At 35.6% G+C, this 19558-nt stretch overlaps 1 protein-coding gene across 2 annotated transcripts in view; it reads left to right on the forward strand.

The window, feature by feature from the left end:
* CEP85L (centrosomal protein 85L) overlaps positions 1-19558 on the forward strand; it is a 174528-nt gene that overhangs the window by 3110 nt on the left and 151860 nt on the right. The gene's annotated exons all lie outside the window — the stretch shown is intronic.

Genomic DNA, 19558 nt, shown 5'->3' on the forward strand with positions numbered 1-19558 from the left:
TCCTCGGGCCGCAGCCCAGGCGCCGCAACTTACAGCTCGCTTGGGCCTCCTCGGGTTAGGCTTTGTTGTGCGTCCTCCTCCCTTTTTCTCGTGGGGTGTGTGGCCGACTTGGGTAACGGGGCTCACGGAGCCCCGAGCGGGAAGGTCGCTGCGACCGTGCTGCAGCGGCGGCGGCGCGGCGCGCGCCAGGGGGACCGGGATCTGCTGCAGCCGCGTCCACACACCCTACTTAAGGGCGCGTTTTGGTGCGGAAGGAGGCTGCTGGTGATGCCTTGGCTACAAGTGCCCGCCGAGGGGTCCTGCCCCTCACTGCGACCTGGTCACCGCCCAGCAGCCCTCTCTGGAGGACATGTCCTGCCAAAGCCAGTCGATCTTTGAGCAATAGGGGTGTTAATCCGTTTGCCTGTCCCTGTCCCTTTCAAGGAAAATTGGGGGTTTGCCGCGTTGGGTGTGTGAAGAGAGCTGTTTGTAACGCACAGCCATTTCATGCCTGCATCACTTAAAAGTTGTGTAGGAGCCGCCAAATTAGGATAAATCGGCCCCTAAATTGTGATATAAAAAATAAGGCTTGGGTTGCCTGTGACAAGTTATCTGACGTTGACGGTTCTTTCACACACTTTAATCTTAATTGAATTTTGAACCCCCCCATGAGAAGCTGCAAGTTATATGGACCATTTATCCAGAAAAAACCGCCATATGTACTTTCACAAAGATTTTCCTACAACTTTAGGAGCTTCTAGGACTCCTATTAAGTAACCTTGTTACACAAAATGAACTCTACTTGTGTAACTGACATTTTGGTATACATTTTCAAAAGCTGTTTGAGAAACAAAAAAGCAGAAGCATTTGGAAGTGGTTTTTTGTTGTTAGTATTTTTGCTATTTAAAAAATATCAGGCACAAACTCAGATTTCTATTAAAATTTCAAATAATGCAATTCTGTGATAGTTTAGAAATTTGTGATGTCGGGTGTTTTTTAGACATATATAATTTTGTCATCTTTAAGGTGTAATTGACAAATAGAAATTGTATTGATAGATACATTTAATATGTGCAACTTGGTTTTGATACACACACACACACACAAACACACACACACACACACACACACACATTGTGAAATGATCTCCACAATCAAACTAGTTGACATATCCATCACCTCATAGTTACCGTTTTTTTGTGCGTGTGTTTGGTGAGAAAACTTTAAGGTCTACCCTCCTAACGCATTTCAAGCATACAATACAGTATTGTTAACTGTAGTAGCATACTGTATGTTAGATCTAGACATAAAAATTTTAAAATCCAGAGTTAGATTTGAAATCATTCTCTTAAATTTGGTCCTACAACACTTTTAGAAATAATAGAATTGAACATAGGCCTGAGTTTAGTAAAAAAATCATATAAGTAGGAAATTATTTTCTCTGAAATGTATACCATTTGTCCTAAGAAGAGGAGATGGCACTTGAGAGGTTTTTGATGCTCACTGGGTGCTTACAAACTCTGCAATCAAAGTAACTTCAGTGAATGAGAAGGTACTTCATTATCCCTAGAGGCTGGAGGGAATGGTTTCAGTTTATCTGTACATGTCAGAAGCCATCTGTAATGTCTTTGTAACCTAACCTCTTAAACTATATTTGTAATAATAACATGTTTGAAGGCTTAATATCCCCCAAGCATTGTATCCATTTTTCCATTGTTTTCTATGAAGAAGAAAACATCATAGTGCTTAGAAATTTTTAATTAACTGAAGGAAGGACTTTGAGGTTATATTGCACCCTCTAAACCTTTGTTGTGACAAAGAATATAGTGGAAGAAGATACTTTATAAATACTACCCAATTTTAATAAATTTGGACAGTATATCTTTACAACAAATATATTTTATCTAACCTTTGACAGTGATAAACCTTTGGTAAGTCAGGACATGCCTTTCCAATAAAAATTTTTTTTCAGCTATATGCTGAGAATAGATTACTTTTACAGAATAGTGATATAATCATGTTTATTCTCTTCTTGAGCCAAGCAAATCTGTAAAATTTTTTTAGTTTAAAAATTTATACCTTAGATGAAAAATTTGTGTGGTTTCTTTAGCAAATGAGCAGACGGTGAAGGTCAAGATAATGACCTCTGAATTGGTTCATGTAGGCATTTTTTCTTAGAATTTAAAGGGAATTTATATATTTGAAAACACTGTCCAGTATTAGCTTTTGACTACCTTGAGCGACTTTAGAGCTTTTCTGAAAGCAGAAGGAACCAGTCTTCTGACTGAATTTATCAGCAATCATTTTGGTTTTGATGGCCCGTGTGAAGACAGAGATATGTAAATTATTTCTGGTATTTAAATGAGTTAGCCTCAGTATGTGGGTTAATTCTAGGTGTCCTAAAACTGGTTTGTTTATACAGTTATGTAACTAAAGGGAAAATCAAAGGTAATGTAGAACCAGTGTTCTAAAAAATTGGAGAAAACTTTCTTTTTAAGGTAATAGCAGTTAAAACAAGTGGGACTAATTAGCGTGGTTTGGAAAATACTGAACTTTCGACCTTATCTTTAGGATTTAATTTTGTTTTGGCTTTACCCACAGTTTTTCAGCTTTACAGAGATAATTGTTATAAATGAAAATAAAATGAATATTTTCTTATATGTCCATACAAAGATCAAACAAAAGGCCCCCTCCCCCTCCTTTTTTTTTTCTTCAGTTGGCAAGTGTGGTTAGAAAGCTAATTTTAAATAGAACAAATGTTATGTCTTTTATGCATTTGGTTGAGTGCATTTGAGAAGATCCTGTTATTCAAAATGTATAATAGTTTCAAATTTGGATGAAAGATAGATGTATTTCCCTTAGGTTTTAAAAATCTAGTATGATATGGGGATATTTTGAGTACTTAGGTATACTGAATTTGTTCTTTTTTATAAATCGTACTTTCAAATATTAATACATTTAGCCCTAAAACATTTGGAGGTAGGATATGATAGTTTTCAAGTGTGCTGAAAAGAAAATGCTATAGAAAATACTTACATGATCTGAAGAAGTGTCATTTGTTCAGTGCCTCAAGCTTTAAATCTGCCTTTTCCTAGTTGATTCCTGGCCATAAGGTGTTTAGTAATGTCATAATGATGGTGGTAGTAACTGGTATGATTATGTCAAATACAAAGTTTTTCTGTGGTTCTGAATTAAATGCATCCAAAAGTACTCTGATAACAGTGAAACATAACTCTTCTGCCTAAACTCATTTGGACGTGTTCTTTTATAATAGGCTTTGGGGGATGAGGGGTGAATCTCAACTTTAGTGATGACTTTTGTGAAATGAACCTGATTATTACTGATAGCTTCTTGGCTTGAATGAAGCTGGTAAATTAATCTGAGGCCAGACAGTAAATGGTGAGTTCAGCCTCTGTTGTGAATGTTTCTGTATGTTGAGAACAGAAAGTTTTTACACAGTCTTGAGTTTTCTGACTGGATGAAATGTGTATATTTGTACTCTGAGAAAAAGATGAAGAAATGAAGGCTCTCAGATTTTACTGAGTTATAGCTTAATTAGTTCCTTCAAATTGTATATTAAAAAATGAACAATGTGATCATTTAGATAACTTCTAAAGCTACAATGAACTACTAATTACTGTTACTACTTAAGGATATATATTTTTGACACTGGCAAAATAATATTCTCCAAAGTGGAATTTATTGTATAAGGTCATTCATTTTAAGAACGGGACTGATCAACAGAAAAGAACATCGAATTGCTCTTCATACTAATATTTTACTTGCACTTTCTATTTTTCTTTCATTAAAAAAAATTCATTGTTGTTACCTAGCATAGTGCTTGGCACATACATAAGTACTTGGTAAATATGAGTCATTCTTTCAGTAAATATCGTGTGGTAGGCGTTGTACTAGGCGCTGGGGAGACATCATTGAACAAGAAAGGTAGGGTCCCAGCTCTAAGGGAACTTACGTTCTAGTAGGGAGGAAACAGTCTGTAAGTAAACTAACAAGATAACTCAGCTGATGTTAAGTACTGTGAAGAAAAGGGAGCTGGTGAGATGGTGTGGGTAGAGCTGGGTAGAGAAGGCCTCCCTGAGGACGTAGCATTGCTCTGAGACCTGAATGATGAGAAGGAGCCAGACATGAGGGCAGGAGTGTTCAGGCAGAGCATATAGAAACAGCTCCAAGGTGGAAATGAATTTGGGGAGCTTGAGGAATATCAGAGGTCAGTGAGTCTGGAGCACAGTGAGTAGGGATATGAGGTGAGGGAGGCCTGATGTAAGGCATCGTGAGAATTAGTAAGAATTTTGGGTTCTTTTCTGTGTGAGGGGAAGGCAGCTGTGGGTGGGTAGGGGAGATGACTGTTCATTCTTTCACTCAGCACACTGAGTGCTACTGTGAGGCAAACCTCGTTCTGTGTTCTGTGTCCTGGCGAGCTGAAGTAGATATCCCTGTTCTTGGTGTTTATAGATCACTCCTGGCTGTTTTGTGGGGGAAGAAATTGTGGCGCAGTGGGCGAAAGATTGGCAGTAGGGAAGCCGGTTAATAGGTCATTGCGGTGATTGGGTGAGAGATGATGGCTTGGATCAGAGTGGTAAGATCGGATTGGAGAGAACAGAATGGGTCTGGAATATACTCGAGAAATAAAGCTGACAGGATTTACTGATGGTTTGGGGGCGGTAAATGAAGGAAAGAGGAATCAAAGATGATGTCTTAGTTGGGGCTTCAGTAATTATAATGGATGGCGGCGCCATTTTCTGAGGTGTGCGGGAATGTGAGGAAATGGAATTGAGGGTCCTGTTTTAGCCGTGTGGCGTTTGAGATGCATTTTAGAGGTTCAGGTGAGAAGTTGGGTATACAAGTCTGCATCTCAGTGGGGAGATGGGAAGGTGGAGGTAGGGATTTTGAGAGTTAGCTGTGTCTTTATGATGTCTAAACGTGATCACGTAGAGTATGGAGAAGGCAGCAGAGGTTACCGTTTTTCTGGTCAGATAGAGGAGGAGCCACCCAAAGAGACTGAGAATGAGCAGCCAGTGAAGTGGGAGTGCACCCAGCAGGGTGTGGTGTTCCAGAGGAGCGGAGACTGAGGAAGGAGCTTCACCATCAGAGCCGCATGCTTCCAAGAGGCCATGTAAGACGAGACAGAAGAGGATGGACCAGTGCCACTGCATACTTCCAGTGAGAGACTTAAAAAGTTAGAACTAGTAGGGATTAAAGACTCTCTAATCTAGTCTGCACATTTTATTACACAGAATTGGTACATAAGTTCTCAGTGAGTGTTTGGGTTGCTTTCTTTTCCCTTACCACTTCTCAAGCTAGGGCGACCAACTATCTGGGTTTGCCTGGGACATTCGGTTTTAAAACTAGCGGTAGTGTCTCCTGGGATGCCTTACATTGAACAGTCCCTGAGTCTTGACTATAGGATTCTGCCTAGGGCATCTGAACTGGTGTAAAGTTTTAAATTACTTTAAAGAGATTTTAAATTACTTTAAAGATAGTGTATTCAAGATCAGGAACTTTGTTTAATGCCCTCTTTACATAGTAGATGTCTTCATTGCTTTATTGATGCTGTTTTAACACTAAAAGTTCAGAGTTCTGAAGTGAACTCTAGTTTTTAGTTAACCTTCTGAAAGAGAATGGGATGAAAAATTTGGACTACATTTCATGTAAAGTTTAAAGTTTTCTATGAGGTGCTTTCACTGTCTTGTAGAGGCAGATATTGTGTGTTTATTGATCATAATCAATATACATTGCTTTGTCATGACGTTACTGAAGCTTTTTCATTAATTCTGAGCATCCCATCTCATTTTAGGAATAATGTACTGAAAAGTTGAACTAGAAGGTAAGTTTTTAAATTAGGGGGTGTTATTTATAAATTTTCTCAAAACTTTATTTTGGAGAGTTTTAAAACTAAAGTTTTGTTTTCGTTTTGGCATTTAAATGTATTATGTAAAGCACTTAGGCTCCTAAGTATCAGAAAACAAAAGGCTAATTGAGAAATAATGAGCTTACTCTGCTTTCTTTGGAGGTCACTGGCTATGTGAATTTTCATTAGGTCTAGCAGCATTAGGTCCTAACAACTTTATTTAGGAATGTTTATTTTTATTGGGGCTTTTATTTCCTCCTGGGCTGATGATCCTTCTTAAGTTTGGACATAATTTGCTACCATGTAGAATATTTTCTCTATTAATTGACATTGTGAAATAGTTATATTCAAAGACAAAGGTAAATCCCTCTGGAATACGACTTGTTATACTCCCTCACGTTTGTAGTGGTTTTATTAAAAAAACCTCTTATTAGTTTTTATCATACCTCATTTTTTTCCAGTTTATAAACAGAAACAAAGGCTTACGAGAGACTAAATTAAATATGTGGCCCTCATTCCAAATAGCTACCAAAATACTCTTTTGAATACAGCATTTCATGTAACCAGAGGATAAGATAGGAATCTTTGGCCTCTCCACATATTGAAATCAACAGGCACATGATTTTTTTCATAGAAGGAGATGGTCTTACCTTTGTTGGTTGCTACACTGACGCTCTTGAGTTCCTTGTTTGATATCATGAGTGAATATTACTGGTTTGAATTCATACTTTTTATGTGAAAGGTGAACCACTTATTTATCCATCTGATAATTGTTCTTAATTGAGTTAATTTTAACCTCCACCTGAACCAACCTAGTTTAAAACTCTTCCTTGTTATACTCAAATTGAAAGTAAGGAAATTTAGAATCACATCTGAAGACTATAGTCTTATACCTTTTGTGGTAATATTTTTTAAAATTATTTTTATTAATTTTAGTAATAATAGTACTAATAAGTAGTTTTAATAGTAATAGTTAATGAACTTCCAGATTTCTTTTTTATATTTAGAAAGCAAAGAATACTAGGTGTTGATTATTTAAAATTCGATTTAATTCCTTAAATGCAAGAAAGCCAATTAACTTAGATTGAGGTAGATTTTTTTCCAGTTTGATTGAGGTGTAATTGATATATAACATTGTATTAGTTTAAGGTGTACAATATAATGACTTGCTGTATGTATATATTGCAAAATGATTACCATAATAAGTTTAGTTAATGTCCATCACCACATATAGTTATGGTTTTTTTTCTTGTGATGAGAACTTTAAAGATTTACTAGTTTTAGTTAACTTTTAGATATACAGTATAGTATTGTTAACTATAGTCGCCATGCTGTATATTATATCCCCAAACTTATTTATCTTATACCTGGAAGTTTGTACTTCTGGACCACCTTCACCTGTTTCCCCCACCCTCCCACCACCTGCCCCTGGAAGCCACCAGTCAGTTCCCTGCCTCTATGAGTTTGTTTGTTTTTAGATTCTACATATAAATGAGATCATACAGTATTTGTCTTTCTCTGTCTGGCATATTTCATTTATTGTAATGCCCTCAAGGTCCATTCATGTTACAACAGGATTTTCTTCTTTTTATGGCTGAATAATATTCCATTCTGTACAAATGCATTTTCTTTAGTCATCCATCTGTTGATGGACCCTTAGGTTGTTTCTGTGTTTTGGCTATTATAAATAGTGCAGCAGTGAACATGGGGGATGCAGGTATCCCTTTGGGATAGTGATTTCATTTCTTTTGGGTATATACCCAGAAGTGGGATTGCTGGATCTTATGATAGTTCTATTTTTAGTTTCTTGAGTAACCTCCATACTGTTTTATGGTGGCTGCACCAATTTACATGCCCACCAATAGAGTACAGGTTTTCTCTTTTCTCCACATTCTTGTAGACACTTGTTATTTCTTGTCTTTTTAATAATAGCCATTCTAACAGGTATGAAGTGCTATCTCAGTGGTTTTGATTTGCGTTTTGCTGCTAATTAGTGATGTGGAGCACCTTTTCATGTACCTGTTGCCATTTGTATGTCTTCTTTGGAGAGATGTTTATTCAGTTCCTCTCCCCATTTTTTAATCAGATTGTTTTCTTTCTATTGAGTTGTATCATTTACTTCTACATTTTGGATATTAACCCCTTATAAGATAGATGACTTGCAGATATTTTCTCCTATTCAGCAGATTGCCTTTTCATTTTGTTGATGGTTTCCTTTGCTCTGCAGAAGTTTTTTAGTTTGATGTAGTATACTTTTTATTTTTACTTTTTGTTGCCTTTGCTTTTGGTGTCAAATCCAAAAAAATCATTGCCAAGACTGGTGTCAAGGAGCTTACCCCCTGTGCTTTCTTCTAGGAGTTTTACGGTTTCAAGTCTTACATTTTTAACCCATTGAGTTGATTTTCATGTATGGTGTAAGATAAGGTCCAGTTTCATTCTTTTGCATGTGGTTGTCCAGTTTTCTCAATACCGTTTATTGAAGAGACTATTTATTTCTGGGCCCTTTATTCTGTTCCATTGGTCTATTGTGTCTGTTTTTATGCCTGGCACTTTAAAAAATATCTTTACATATTAATTCATTTAATTATCACAACAGCCCTATAGGATAGATACTATAATTTTTTTTCTCTTCTTACATATGAAGAAACTGAGGCACAGATTGGCTAAGTGACTTACTCAAGATCTCACTGCTTATAAGAGTGGTACAGAACTTGAACCCAGGCAGTCTAATTTCATAGTCCATATTCTTTTCCACTAAGCTATACTGTTAATTCTATAATTCAAGAAAAATTAAAACTATTGGAGTCACTTACCCTAGAGATAAACAGTACTGAAATGAAGTAGAAGAGTAGGATGAATAACATAAATATCTCTATATTAAGTTTCTTTCACTTTAGCTAGGTATTTTCCAGTGTAGTACAAGATTTTCTGTTTTTGTTTTCCTGATTACTATTAATGTGAATATTTTTCTGTGTTTTAATGTTCTGTTTAATTTTTTGGTGACTTTTTTGTGCCTTTTGACGCTATTGAAAATTGTTTTCCCACATTTATTAGGAATTTTGGCCAACAGCCTTTCAAGTCACTTATCATTATTAGTGTTTTTTTGTTTTGATCTGCGTTGGAAAATATTTACTGATCTTTAAATAGATACCTAAATGCAAACTGGCTCAAGGGATAGTTTAAAATCTCCTGGATTTTAAAACAAACAGACAACAACCAAAAACAAAACAAAACAAAAAAACACCCTGTTTTAATCCTTCTAAAACAAAGACTATTTTTAAGATCTAATTATAAAGCTTCCAAAATTTTAATTTTATGCCAGGAACATTTACTGGGTACCCAGTAGTTATAATGACTACATTTATTGAGACCCTGTCTTAACTGTGCAGCTCTGTGCTAGAGACTAAAAATGTTGCCTTTTGGTGAGTAAGAAGAAAGTCATATACATATGGGTTAATATAATTTAGTAAATGCTGTTATGGTATTTTGAGTGATATATTGGGAGAGCACAAAGTAGTAGTTATTTTAATACCATCTGGAGAAATCAGAGAAAACATTTAGAAACATTTAGAAAGAGTCTGAATCAGGACTCTTAAAGAAGAGAGAGAGGAGAAATAGCTTGGAGTCATGAAAGAACCTGATCTGTTTGGAGGCAGTGGTTAGGTATGTGCAGCTACAGAGTGTAGGGGAGCTGAAGTGGGAGAGGTAGGAGTTGTAAAGTCTTAGAAAATGAGGTTGCCAGTTGGTGAAGAACTTTGCCAAAGTTAAGGAATTTGAGTTTTAAGCAAAAGAATGACGTAAATATATTTTCTGATAGTAGGGTAGAGGCTGGCTTGGGCAGAGTTACTCCAGCAGGACATCTGTGCAGCAGTTCAGCCAAAAGACATATGATCTGTGACAGTGGGAAGAAGAGGAGAGAACTAATTCAGTGAATACTTCTGAAATGGACTGAAGAGTTTCAGAAATGGATTAGGTGTATGAGTTAAGGAAAAGAGATTTTTGTTGTCGTTGTATTCCCTGCATTTATTTCTTTTTAACTTGGTTTCTATTGATAGAATTGGGGCAGCTTGAAGGCTACTGTTCTGAACTTTGAGGAGAAGTACCTGTTAACATTTCAGAGATGTTATATTGTGAGATTTGTGTATCTTATGTTAAATAAGGGGACTTGATGCTGTATGCATTTTTGCTTCCAATTTAGAAAAAACGCTTCAGAAATAAAATTAAATATAATAGGTTACTTATTCATTTGATGCTAATCTTCCTGTTTTTCCAATGTGAGAAATATTAGTAATTATTAAATAAGTTATCCCTGGGCATTCAGTATTCTATTTAAAACTATTGAAATTGGTATTAAAAAATGTAACATATAGCCTTCCAAAGAGAGGTCCCAATGTATGGTGTCTTGGGAATCTTTGCTGTTCTTGCAGAAATGCATCTTTGTTCTAGAGAGAGCTGATTCTACACAGTCATTCAGTTGCTCTAATATGATAGGACCTATAGGTAATACTTTATTTCAGAGATCACTGAGCCTTAAAGTTTGTTCTTTTTAAGTGCATAGCACATATCTAGAAATTGAGTAATTCCCTTTTAGTAGTGTAGTCTTATAACTGTTGTGTGAGAAAATTTTCCTTGTATCACCCGGTAAGCATATTCGTGTCTAATTCTGACTGCTTTGTGATTCTGGATTATGTTGAATAGAGACACGCCATGTCATTCTTCTCAGATTGAATTCATTCAGTCTAAATGAAAGATTAGAATGTTATTTCAATCATGACATTTTGTTAATTATCTTCAGTGTTCTAGGCACATAAAATATTGGATCTTTTTAAGAAAGTAAGTAGTAGTTATATTTAAAGGTTAAGACAAATGTGAATTCAGGCTAGAGGAGATCACCTTCTAGAGATAATTTCGTCATTTTGGGAAACCCGAATGAATTACCTGTTCCTTTAAAAGGAAAAGTTTAGCAAAAATAAGATCATTGTGATACCATCATAAGCAAATTAAAATGTCTTACTGATTTAAAAGAATAAGATGCTATTCTGAATAGGACATGTTTTCCCCGTTGATTGATCGAATGATTTGTCTGATGTGATTGGACTTATTATATGCTTCCTTCTTCTAGAGTTCTTTTGATGAGGATACCTTCCTAGAAAAAGGACTGCACTGGTCTTTTGTCAAAGTATATGAGTTGCTGTGTTTCCCCGGTAGACTCTCCTACATCTTTAAAAAGCTTCATAATTTTTTTCTTCTACTGGACTAAATTAATTGTGATATTGAAACAGACTTGTAGCTATCAACCAAAACAAAGAACCAGTCTGTTCTAAGTTCTTTACTTTGAAGAAATTTTTTTCCTTTTAAGTGTATGAATATAATTCATTTTGTAAACATTAAATTGTAGTTTTGAATTTTTAAACGTTTAAAAAAAGTTAAGGTAGTTTGATTTATGTGTTAGAATGTACGCATTTTGTTCCAAACTAGGCCAAGTAAGTTGTATACCCATTTCCCGGAAAACATATCTCCAAAGACTTTCATTAATAGTTACTTAGCACAGGTATAGAATAACTAAGAGGTACTTAATAAGTAAATTATTTGGTTTATTAGTGGTGGGGTTTAAGGGTTAAAAAAATAAAGCTTATTTTTCTGATTATTAAAGTAATAATACAAAGCATAAAAGTCAAAGAAATTACCAGTAATCTTACCATCTAGGGAAAACCACAGGTACTATTTTGATGTATTTCTTTCCAGTTGCTTTATGCAGTTTTTTTTTGTTTGTTTGAATGTTTACTATATGCTGGCTGCAGCACTGAGTAAGATCTGGAACACGTGGTCCTTGCCCTCAATGACTATTACTACAGTCTAGAAGGAGGACAGATACAGGCACAGATAACTTCAGTTTGATATGGTGAGTGCTAAGCTAGAAACAGGCAAAAAAAGAGTTCAGAGAGTTCCTAGACAACATGAAATCTGAGGTTATTTGTGAACTTCCCATTTATTAAATTTTATGTCTTACTTAGATTGACAATATAAGCATTTTATACTTTTAGGTCTTCAGTATTTTAATGGCCAAAATTGTGTTCCCTTCTCCCTTTTGGTTTATTTGTAACAGTTCCTTATTAGAAATAATGCTTAAGGAACATTCTATAGCCCCATTGTCCCAAATGTTGGATTCTTTTTTTTTTTAATTTAGCTTTATTGAGGTATAATTGATAAATAAAATTGTAATGTATTAAAGTGTAAATGTGATGTTTTGATATATGTATACATTGAGAAAGGATTCTCATTAGAGTTGATTAACACATCCATCACCTCACATAATTCCTTTTTTTTTTTAGTTGAGAACACTTAAGTTTTATTCTCTTAGCAAATTTCAAGTATACAAAACTGTTGTTAACTATAGTCGTCATATTCTACATTAGATGCTAAGACTTAGCATAATATTCTAGTGTGTGTGTGTGTGTTTGTGTGTGTGTGTGCCTTTGGAAAAATATCTATTCAGGCCCTTTGGCCATTGTTTATTTGGGTGTTTTTTTGCTGTTGAGTTGTTCTTTATATATTTTGTATATTAATCCCTTATTGGATATATGGTTTGCAAATATTTTCTCCCATTCTATAGGTTGCCTTTCTTTTCTTTTCTTTTTTCTTTTCTTTCTTTCTTTCTTTCTTTCCTTCCTTCCTTCCTTCCTTCCTTCCTTCCTCCCTCCCTCCCTCCCTTTCTTTCTTTTTCTTTTTATGATGATTTTCCTTGCTATTCAAAAGCTTTTTAGTTTGATATAGTGCCATTTATTTATTTTTGCTGTTGGTGTCAAAATCCAAAAAAATCATTGCAAGATCAATGTTAAGGAGCATACCTGTATGTTTTCTTCTAGGACTTTTATGGTTTCAGGTCTTATGTTCAAGTCTTTAATCCATTTTGAGTTCACTTTTGTGTATGGTGTAAGATAGGGGAACAGTTTCATTCTTTTGCCTTTGGCTGTCCCATTTTCCTAACACCATTTATCCTTTCCCCTTTGTATATTCTTGGACCCCTGATAGTAAATTAACTCACTGTGTATGCATAGGTTTATTTCTGGGCTCTCTATTCCATTCCATTGATTTGTGAGTCTTTATTTCATGTCAGTACTGTTTTAATTACTATAGCTTTATAGTATAGTTTGAAATCAGGATGTTTGATGCTTCCAGCTTTGTTCTTTTTCAGAATTGATTTTGCCATTCAAGGTCTTTTGTGGTTCTATACAAATTTTAGCATTGTTTTTTCTATTTCTGTGAAAAATACAATTGAAATTTTTATAGGGATTGCATTGAATCTGTGGCTTACTTTGGGTAGTGTGAACATTTTAACAATATTCTTCCAATTTGTGAGCATGAAATATCTTTCCATTTATTTGTGTCTTCTTCAGTTTCTTTCATCTCAAGGTATTATAGTTTTTGATGTGTGGATATTTTACTTCCTTGGTTTAATTTACTTCTTAGTGTTCTTTTCAATGCAATTGTAAATGAATTGTTTTCTTAATCTGTCTTTTCAAAAGTTTGTTGTTAGTATATAGAAACATAACTGATTTTTATGTATTGATTTTTGTATTCTGTAACTGTACTGAATCTGCTGATTAGTTCTAACAGTTTCTTGGTGGTTTTCCATATATAGTATGTCATATGCAAATAGAGACAGTTTTACTGCTTCCTTTCTGATTTGGATACCTTTTATTTCTTTTTCTTACCTAATTGCTCTGGCTAGAACTTCCAGTACTTCATTAAGTAAAAGTGGTGAGAGTAGGTATCCTTGTCTTGTTCCTGATCTTGTTCCTCAGCTTTTTCACTGTTGAGTATGATGTTGACTGTGGGCTAGTCATATATGGCCTTTATTGTGTTGAGTTATGTTCCCTCTGTACCCAGTTTGTTGAGAGTTTTATCTTGAAAGGATGTTGAATTTTGTCAAATACTTTTCCTACATCTTTTGAGTTTATATGATTTCTATGCTTTATGTTGTTGATGTGGTATATCACATTTATTGATTTGCATATGTTGAACCATTCTTGCATCCCTGGAGTAAATCCCATTTGATTATGGTGTATGGTCCTTTTGATGTGCTGTTGAATTAGGTTTGCTGATATTTTGTTGAGGATTTTTGTTTCTATGTTATTAGGGATATTAGCCTGTGATTTTCTTGTGGTGTCCTTGTCTGGGTAATGTAGTGTCCAGTATAGGGTAATGATGGCTTCTTAAAAAGAGTTTGGAATTATTCTCTCCCTTTCCATTTTTTGGAAGAGTTTGAGAAGGATTGGTATTAATTCTTTAAATGTTTGGTAGGATTCATTCCCTAGTGAAACCATTTGGTCCTGGACATATCTTTGTTGAAAGGTTTTTTTTTTGTTTGTTTTGTTTTTTGTTTTTTTGCGGTACGCGGGCCTCCCACCGCTGTGGCCTCTCCCGTTGCCGGATGCGCAGGCTCAGCAGCTCACGGGCCCAGCCGCTCCGCGGCACGCGGGATCCCCCCGGACCGGGGCACGAAGCCGCGTCCCCTGCATCGGCAGGCGGACTCCCAACCACTGTGCCACCAGGGAAGCCCTGTTGAAAGGTTTTTGATTATTGATTCAATATCTGTACTAGTAATTGGTCTGTTCAGACTTGCTTTGTCTTCATGACTAAAGTCTTGGTAGGTTGTATGTTTCTAGGAATTTATTCATTTCTTCTAGGTTGGCCAATTTGTTGGCTTATGATTGTTCATAGCAGTTTCTTATGATCCTTTGTACTTCTGTGTGAGCAGTTGTAATGTCACCTTTTTCATTTTTTATTTTATTTGAGAATTTTTTTTCCTGTAGTCATTCAGGCTTGTCAGTTTTGTTTATCTTTTCAAAATAGCTTTAGTTTCATTGGTCTTTTCAGTTGTCTTTTTGGTCTATATTTCATTTATTTCCACTCTGATTCTTATTATTTCCTTCCTTCTTTAAACTTTTTTTTTTTTTTAGCGTCACCACGCAGCTTGCAGGATCTCAATTCCCTGACCAGAGACTGAACCCAGGCCACAGCAGTGAAAGCCCGGAATCCTAAATTAGTTCCTTCCTTCTACTAACTTTGGGGTTAGTTTGTTCTTTTTCTAGTTCCTTAAGGTGTAAAGTTAGATTGTTCATTTGAGCTTTCTTAATGTTGGCATTTATCACTATGAACTTCCCTCTTAGAACTGCTTTTGCATTCCATAAGTTTTGTTATGTTGTGTTTCCATCATTTGTCTCAAGATATTTTTTGATTTCCCTTTTGATTTCTTTTTTGACCCATTGGTGGTTTAGGAGCATGTTGTTTAAGCACCACATATTTGTGAATTTTCTGTTTTCTTCTTTTAATTGATTTATTTCATACCATTGTCATTGGAAAAGATGGCTGGATATGGTGTAAATCTTCTTAAAGGTAGTAAGACTTATTTTGTGGCATAAGACATGATCGGTCTTGGAGAATGTTTCATGTGCACTTGAGAAAAAAAATGTGTATTTATATTCTTTTTCTATCTCTATATATCTGTAGGAAGAGATTTATTGTAAAGAATTTGTTCATGTGATTATGGAGGCTGGTAAGACCCAAGATCTGCTGTGTGAGTCAGCAAGCTGAAGACCCAGGGGAGTCAATGGTTTAGTTTCAAATTGAATTTGAAGGCCTGAGAACCAGGAGAGCTGATGTTGGAGTTTTATTCTGAAGGCTGACAGGCCTGAGACCCAGGAAGAGCTGATGTTTCACTTCCAGTCCAAAGACAGGGAAAAGCCAATGTTCTATTTTGAAGGCCTTTAGGCAGGAAGAATTCTCTCTTTATTGGGGGTGGGTCAACCTTTTGTTCCATTCAGACCTTCAGCTGGTTTGATGAGGCCCATCCACATACGGAGGGCAATCTGCTTTACACAGTCTACCAATTTAAATATTAATCTCACCTAAAAATAGCCTCACAGAAACATGCAGAATAATGTTTGCCCCAGTATCTGGCCACCCCATGGTCCTGTTATATTGACACATAAAATTAATCATCATACTATGTTTGATGTTGTCTAAGAGTTTTGAACCATACAGCGGAATTCCCTGGCAATCCAGTGGTTAGGACTCTGTGCTCTCACTGCCGAGGACCTGGGTTCAATCCCTGGTTGGGGAACTAAGATCTCGCAAGCCACACGGCGTGGCCCAAAAAATAAATAAATAAACAAACCATACAGGTCAACTTGTTATCGAGTTCAAGCTCGTACTGCTCACTGCACGACAGGCTGTTAAATCGAGAGATGAGTTGTTGGGGCAAGGAATAGTGACTTTATTTGGAAAGCCAGCAAACTGAGAAGATGGTGGGCTCATGCATCAAAGAACTGTCTTGCCTGAGTTAGAATTCAGGCTTCTTTTATACTAAAAGGGGAGGGAGTAAAGTCAAACATTTCCTGGTTCCAGTCAGCCTCTGGAGGGGATGTGTTAATTTCTTCCTCCCTGTAGTCACTCGCACGTGGGCCTGGTCAGGATGTTTCGTGTGAGCTAAACAGAGGTATTTCAGCTTAATGCTCACTACCTGGGAGGCAGGTTTCCCAGAGATGGGCCATTATGTATAATTTAAGCTTATAGGAAACATCCCTTTAGTGATTAACTTGTAATAGAATGCAAAAGTTTCTTCCTTATTACAAACTGAGACTTTATTCTGGAAAAAGAAATCCAAAAAAGTTGTTGGTGTTGGTAGTCCTCAGATAACTTCAGTAATGCTCTAATGAATTTTCAGATTTAGAGCAGCAGGACTTGCTGGTATGTGCTCTAGGATGAACTAGAATTTCTTCTGAATAAAGGAATGAATTAACATGCTGGCCGGAGTTACTCATTTTGAGTCAGCTGGATTTTAGAGAATATTTGTCTATTAGAATAAATTTTTACTCTCGATCAGGGGTCTGCAAACTAGGGCCCATGGATCAAATCTAGCTTGTCATCCGTTTTTATAAATAAAGATTTATAGCAACACAGGCATACCCATTCTGTTGTCTACTGCTGCCTTTACCACAATGGTGACAGAGTTGGATAGTTTTGATAGAAATCAAATGGCTTGCAAAGGTGAAAATACTTACTGTCTGACCTTCAGAAAACTTCAGAAAAAGTTTTGTTGAGCCATTCTTCTTGGTAATAGTTAATGATTTAAGACTAATTATTGAAAATCTTCCTAGCTTCTGGTAATAACACCATATCATTATCAGTGTTTTCTTTCTTTCTTTTTTTTTTTTACCCCCGTTACTGGTGTGTGTGGGGGGGTGGGGCTGGGGGGGACTGGGGGGGATTATATCCTTTTATCTACAAATGGTTTCCTTGGGCCAAGATTTGTTAACAATAAATGGGGTGGAGGTGTTGTGGCCTAAACATGTAATACTACTTTATACTGCTCAAGATGGTTATATTGTCTAAAAGCAAGAGTTTTTACTTTATTTCAGGGGTCTTCTGCAGCTTTTGTAAAATTGTTAACCAGGAATCTGTTGAATTTACATATCTTGCTCTATAGCTGATTCCTTTCAGAATCAAATGTTGATGTAATCTGCAAATCAATATAAGTAATTTTCAGCATTTTTCCTTGGAAGATGATAGTGTATAGTCATCATCATCATCATCATCCCTAGTGATAGAGTAAATGTTCTGTAATGTATTTGTTCCTTCAGTAAAACATTGTAGTCAGTGTTGACATTTAGACGTAGAGCTCCCTGAAAGCTCCTTTTTCCATATATGTAAATGTACAATCTCTTCCCTAACCATGGAATCATACTATATATGTAGCGATAAAAATGCTTTGCTCCCACACATACTTAATATTTTGGATGTCACTACATGTTAAAAAAAAAAAGGTCAGTAAAATTATTTTTAGCACTTGAATATTATCAACTAACTTACATATTTTGTTTCTAGGCATTTATTTTTATTATTAAAGAAGTACTGTCCTTGTGCTTATATATTTTTATACTTCTCTATCACTTCTTTATAAAAATTCCTAATAGGAGGTCTTATGTTGAAATTTAGGTACATGTTGAAATTTAGATACCTGTTTCCAGATGCCCTAATTTAGAAAGGTTCTATCAGTTTATATACCCACAAAAGTATGTGAACTTTCCCTGCACTTTGTTTGACATTGGTATTTCAAATATTTGCCAGTGGTATTTAATGTTATAGATAATTTAAAAATCTAAAAATAAAAACATTGTTGTCTTTTTCATTTCTCTCATTATTAGTAAGGTTGGACATCTTTTCATATCTTTATTTGCTATTTCCATGTACTACCATATGTTGTTTTCTGAGTATTCCTAAAAAAACTTCTCCAATTAATAGGTTTGCACTTGGGAGAGAAAGTAGTGGGCTGGTTGCCCTTTTTGATAATGGTTTAGATAGGACTTTGAGTTCATTTAAAAGGAATATTACCTGAGGAGCTGTTTAAAGAAAATATCTTTGGTGCAGATTATAGACAAATCAGAGTTAGAGCAGATCTGGTGACAGAATGCCTTCACCTGGTGCTTCAATGTGTGAGTGCTTAGTCAGATGAATTAAGATAAGTCCCATTCTGAGATAGGTCTAGAATCTACAAAGTTTTAAGTGGTTGTTCTGGACCTCAAAGCTGGTAGAAGTGTTTCTTTGGCCACTATTTTTTAAGCTTGAGTTAATTTCAATGTATATGACTTTTAAGGCTGCTTGTATACTTCATAGATAGATCTATAAAACTCAAACTTAATTTATAAATTATATTATAAATAGAAATGAAAGATAATAATAATTTGGCATAATGTTTTATTAGAACTAGAACTTTAATGTTGGGGTTAATATGGTAGAAAATAGCTTTAGGTCTGGTTTTATTATTTTTTAAAAACAATTTAATATTTATTTATTTGGTTGCACCGGGTCTTAGTTGTGGCAGGCAGGCTCCTTAGTTGTGGCATGCTAACTCCTAGTTGCAGCATGCATGTGGCATCTCGTTCCCTGACCAGGGATCAAACCCTGGCCCCCAGCATTGGGAGCGTGGAATCTTAACCACTGCACCACCAGGGAAGTCCCTGGTTTTATTATTAATCTCTTTATATATTTTGATATTAATAAAGAGAATGACTGTTCCTAAGTGTGGTAAAAATGATGTAATTAATTTTGTGGATGTGTTTGTCATTTTGTGATTCTTATGTTTATTAAACTGCTAGAAATCTCTCCTTGCATGCCAATTTCAGTAGCATGTAACATGATAATTCTGTAATGATGTTTTGTTTCACATCATGATGATAAGTGCCCAGTCATTTCTGCTTTACTTAAAAGCAACTGCAATTGCAAACATAAAACCCGAATGGGAGTATTATAATTATGTGATAATGTCTGCTTTAAGGTAGCTATTCACGTCCTCTATAATATGCTTTTTAATTTTCAAGGGTATAATTGAATTGAAGTCTCAAAATTCTTGTACAGAGCTTGTTAACTCCCACAAATAAGTCTACAGGCTTCAATTTTAGAGCCGCTCTGTTAACCGTTGATAAAGACATGTGCTACTGTAGCTTTGTATAAAATTCAAGATTTAAAATTGCTCTTTCAAATTACTATAAACATTTTTCAGTGCTTGTCCTTTATTTCTGCACCTAATTTTTATGAACTTGTAATTAATAGTTCACAGAGTGGCATTGGTCCCTGGGTATGTGTGTGTGTGTGTATATATACACACACACACACATATATATATATATATTTTTTTTTTTTTTTTTT

The sequence above is a fragment of the Lipotes vexillifer genome, unplaced genomic scaffold (genome assembly GCF_000442215.2).
Source record: "Lipotes vexillifer unplaced genomic scaffold, Lipotes_vexillifer_v1.1 scaffold58, whole genome shotgun sequence".
NCBI classification, from domain to species: domain Eukaryota; kingdom Metazoa; phylum Chordata; class Mammalia; order Artiodactyla; family Lipotidae; genus Lipotes; species Lipotes vexillifer.